The following is a 5256-nucleotide window of genomic DNA, read 5'->3' on the forward strand; positions in this document are numbered from 1 at the left end:
CAGTCTGTAATATCAGTTTGTAACATAAGTTTGTAAAATCAATTTGTAAAACCAGTCTGTAAAATCACAATTTCTCCCCACCCCACCCTCAGAGCATTAACTCTGCCCCTTCCCCCTGCCAGCACTCTGCCCAGCAACAATCCATGAATTGTTTATTTCTGCTTGGAATTATAACAAGCTACACCTATGAATCCTTCACTAAACCATCTATAAACATTTTAGCTTAGGCAAATGTTATCTCCCCTTGGTATAATGGTCAGCTACATCTATGAATCCTTCACTGTATTATCTATAGGTTAACTCTTTAGTCAATTATACACATACTGAGTCTCTGTTAACCTTGGTTCCCAACATCCATCTTGTCAAACATGACACTGATGGGCTACAGACTAGGCACTTCTCAGTCAGCCTTGATCGCTAGCTGACAGTGACATTTCAAGCCTAAAACCAAACCTCCAGGTAGGCCCCTCCCCCAGCCTTGGGCTATCTCCCAGTGAATCATGGGCAATAAGCTTTCACAGTTGACATTAAAAGTGCATGCACCTTTAAGCACTGACCACTCCTTAACTCCTCCCTAATCCCACCCTTACTCACCTAGTTAGCATAATTGACATGTGATTTACTGTCCTGACTCCTTAAAAATTATACCTATGACTTCTTTAAGTTTTCAGATTCCCTAAGTACTCTTGCCCTCTGTACAGCATAACAATAAACTTGCAAGTTCTCTAAGAACCCCTGCCCACAGTGAAGCATAACAATAAACTTTTATAATCCTTACTCCAAGTTAGCTTGGACCTAGTGAATTCCTTCCAGACTCAGGGACTCTGGTCACTGCTTAGAGCCCCTGTATAACCTATTGCCATTCCCCTCATCAGAGGCAGAGAGAGAGAGAGGATTGCTGAGGGCCAGTTCTAGCTGCCCAGGACTTTTGAGAGCTGCTACCTGGAGCTGCCAAGAACTGAGGAGACATGGCTATGTTGCTGGTACTTTGTCTGTTTTGATGTTGTTTTGATGGATTCACCCACTGGTGAAGGAAAGTGCTGTTGTTGCAGAGGTCCTGGAACCTTGCTGTTGGTTCAGAGGTCTGGAGTCTGTTCTGCAAACAGAGAGTAAATTGTGTCCACTGGTGAAGGACAGTGCTGTTGTTGCAGAGGTTCTGGAACCTTGCTGTTGGTTCAGAAGCCCTGAAGAAGGGTTTTCTTGTTATATGTTTACAGAAATCCTGGAAGAGGGTCTTGCTGATGTTTTCAGGGGTCCTAGGACTGTTCTGCAGAGAATGAATTAATGAGGACACTGGCAATGTATCTTGTAGCCTTGTTAAGCTTTGTCTCCCCAGGAACAGAGAATCTGAGAACTTACCTTGGGTCAAGATGAAGAAAAGACCTCTCTTTGGGTATTAAATGCTGTGATGATATCTTGTTGAAACTCAGGGATAGATGGTCTTCTGGCTCTCTACTGCCCCTTTTGAGAAGGTGCTTGGCATTAACTGATGATAATTGTAATTCAGTTATGATCCAGGGGTGGGAAAGTTTTGACATTTTTGTGCTCTGTGACTGACCAAATGAATGTACTTTGTTTATGATTGGAAACTAATCTCCATTTGAGAAGAGGGTCTTTGGGATTGACTAATTGAATGTATTGTCCAGGGGTGGAGTACTACTTGGAAATTATTGAATTACAATTGGTGAATGCTTTATTTTGAATTATGCTGTGTTTTGATTTTGTCACTGAATAAAATGGAGAGTGGTTATGCTGGTATTTTGAACCTTTGGTAGTTGGCTTTGCTTGGCATTACAAATAAACAGCCATGGTCTCCAAAAGTCTTTTATCTTAAGAGAAAGAAGAGAGCAAATTTTAATGAAAATGATAAAATGTATATCTTGTGCTAATATTGGTGCCTTTCCATCCAAAAAAAATCAACAAACCCCCATCCAACCCTAGATTCCATGTACTGAATGATCCAGAAAGAATATCAAAAGTATGAAAGTATATACAGAAGATATAAGATTATCAAATTAATAACATGATGAAATGCAAAAAAAAATCCTTACAGAAGAAGGATTATATGAAAAAGAATTAGGACAAAATAGATTTTAAAGAAAAGTCAGCATAAGCCAAAGTAACTGAGGGTGAGAAATTTAAAAATAAAGAATGCCAAAGAAGACAAAAAGACTAAATGAAATGCCATTAGAGGCTAAATAAAGATTTCAAAGTATGTGGTTTAGGGGAAGCCTGGGGAGGAGAAAGTGAGGAATAAAGCAAAGAGGGAGCCAAAGTACATAGTAAAAATAGAACTTTCTGAAAATATTTATATGGTAAAATTTCTCATCAATAAGAAAAATGTTTTCCAGCGGGGGAAAGAAAACTGCCGCCACCTAATCCATTCCAGTGTTTTTTTTTTTTTGGGGGGGGGCCTAAAATATAAAGCAAAAACAAAATGGAAAAATGTAAAAGAGCAGGTTAAAAACAAACAAACAAACAAACAAACTTTTAGCCACTTCCATGATTATTCTCTAGGTTGCATATACTTAATGGTCTCTTATAATGACATTTTTTATGATAAGTCATTTTATGGGGAAAAAATCTTTAAGAAAAATTAACAAAATACGAGGTCCTTTCTAGCTCTAAATGTACAGTCCTCTGATGTGTGTCACAAAGTAGAGCTAAATAATGAACTTTGATCAAATGAACTTTAACTGCCTTCTGAATTATCCCTTTTCATCCAACTGATTTTGGAGAAGAATTACTTTTTAAACTATTAAACTAGCATATGATCTAAATATCTTGTAAATAGACAAATTTTCTAGGTGTATATTTATTCAGTCCTGAAATGACCACTTTCTTCCTCCCCCACCATGATCAATTTTACCATCTAACTAAGCAAGATCACCCCCTGTGTCATGTCTTTTGTCTTTGCCCTAGGAAGAACTGAAAGCACTTTTTCAGTTCACGTGAAGAAGCTGAGAGCAATTGTGGGTGGGTGGGGATTTGTATAACTGTTATAGCTTTATTTTTATGTGCATACATGTTTCAAGGAAACAAACATAATCTGGAATACAATAGAGTAATTCAAAATTGTTTAGTGTGTTCATTGGCTACAAAATACATATAAAAGTTCTGTTAAACAACTGGAGGTTTCTAAAAGTTGTGTTTATTTGTAAAATTTTGATATTATTATAAACACAAAGTTGAACCTAATTTAAGAGTTAGACTTTTCCTCGAAGTGGTCAATTCAACAAGTCTCTCTATGCCAACCTGAGGGAAGTGAATCCCATTTTCTTCAAACTAGTTCTGTTCAATTCTTTTACAGAAAGCAAGGAAATTGTGGTCTTTTTTGCCTTTTCAGAGAGTTCTTCTTTGGTCAATTGAGCAGTAAGGATTGTGAAGAGATAGCCAGACAGCAGGACTTCAAGTTCAGTTGATTGCTTATTGAAGAAATAAGATTGTGTTCCTAGTCTTTGAGAAAGAACTTAACATCAGTCTACATCTTCTAAGATCTGATCCAATCTTGTTACCTCAAACAATGGCTTTCATTTTGTGTTTGACTTCCCATTGTTTTTGATACTCCAAGATGTGATTCAGAGGCCAAGGATAAGGAAATCTATGCTGAGAGTGAGTGTTTTCCACTACCATTGCTTCATCATAACAGTGAAGATACAACTCTACTGTCAACAGCATATTATTGGCTAATTCCATGTAGGCTTTCATTTCTGCTGTTTGTACTTCATCCAACCCATCACTAAGAGAATGGCCCTTGACTTTTACGAATTGGACTATTGGACCTACTTCTGATACCACTTGATTTCCCACATGAACAAAAGATACTTTACCAGATGGAGACATGTATTCAGCATTTGCTTTACAAACCACTACAATCCACTTTCACACATTTGGAAAAAGGCCTAAATGGCAAGAGAAGAAGCATCATCAGAAAGCAAAATTTGTTCCCCTTTCAGCTACTGACAAAGTATAACATCTTTAGGCCAAGGTTCTGTAGTTGCGACTGGGAGACTAACACTTCGGTCACCAGGGACATGCTGGCAGTATGGCCCACATAGGTCTTGCCTTGCATCACCCTACTCCTCCTCTACTGCTGCCTTTGCTACTGCTGTGTTAAGTTCTGGGCTACAGCCCACACCTGCTCCTGGGGCTGGACTCCAGTGCACAGGATGGGCAGGGCAAGCTCCTATGGGATGTTCTATCTTCCCTCCTTCTGCTCGACTATGGCATTCTTGGCACATAGTAGGTGCTTAAAAATACTTGATTGAAAAGACTGACCTTACTAGAATGGAAGATGTATATTGGCAAAAGGGAGACTCAGCACTCAAGGACCTCACAATCTAATGCAAACAAATATATACAAAGCAAGCTACATACACCATAAACAGAAAATAAATAAAAGAGGAAAGGCACTGGAATTAAGAGGCGTTGGGGAGGCTTCCTATAGAAGGCAGGATTTGAGTTGGGACTTCAAGGAAGCCAGGGAGATCTGGAGTCAGATCAGAGAAGGGCTAGAATTCTAGGCATGGGGGACAGACAAAGGAAATGTTGGGAGTCAAGAGATGAGATGACTTATTAGTTGAAGAGCCAAGAGGTCAGTGTTACTGGATTCAAGAGTCCAGGTGGGAAATAAGGTATAAGAAGACTAGAAAGGTAAGAGGGGTCTAGGTTAGGAAGGGTTTTGTCCTTCATAATAATGCCAGACAGAGCATTTTGTATTTGTTCCTGGAGGCAATAGGAAGCCACTGGAGTTTATTGAGTAGGGGGAGATGACATGATCACACCTATGTTTTAAGAAAATCACTTTAAGTGGCTGAATAAAGAATGGATTAGAGTCAGAGAAATCTGAGGCAGGCAGACCCACTAGCAGGCTATTGGAACAATCTGGCTACAAGGTGATGAGGGCCTATATTAGAGTAGTGGCAACATCCGAGGAGAGAAGAGGTATGTGTAAGACATGTTGAGAAGGTGAAATCAGTTGGCCTTGGCAACAACTTGGGTATGGGGAGATAACAGACAGCAAAGAGTCCAGGATATCTCTTAGATTGTGAACTTATGTATTGTCCTTTACAATAATAGGGAAGGTGGTGGGAGGAGGATTTAGAGGGAAAGATAATGAGTGCTGGTTTGGACATATTGAGTGTAAAATGTCTATTGGACATTCAGTTCAAGATATCTGAAAAGCACTTGGAAATGCAAGGTTTGGAGGACAGCAGAGAGATCAGGGAAGGAAAGATACATTTGAAAATCATCAGC

General features: G+C 39.2%; 1 pseudogene; it reads right to left on the bottom strand.

The window, feature by feature from the left end:
- Window positions 1-3285: 3285 nt before the first annotated feature.
- LOC138168500 (metaxin-2 pseudogene) lies at window positions 3286-4036 on the bottom strand (annotated as a pseudogene).
- Window positions 4037-5256: the final 1220 nt, after the last annotated feature.

The sequence above is a fragment of the Petaurus breviceps genome, unplaced genomic scaffold (assembly GCF_028583685.1).
Source record: "Petaurus breviceps papuanus isolate PSGF00001 unplaced genomic scaffold, PetGlider_PUasm1.0 37, whole genome shotgun sequence".
Taxonomy (NCBI): Eukaryota; Metazoa; Chordata; class Mammalia; order Diprotodontia; family Petauridae; genus Petaurus; species Petaurus breviceps.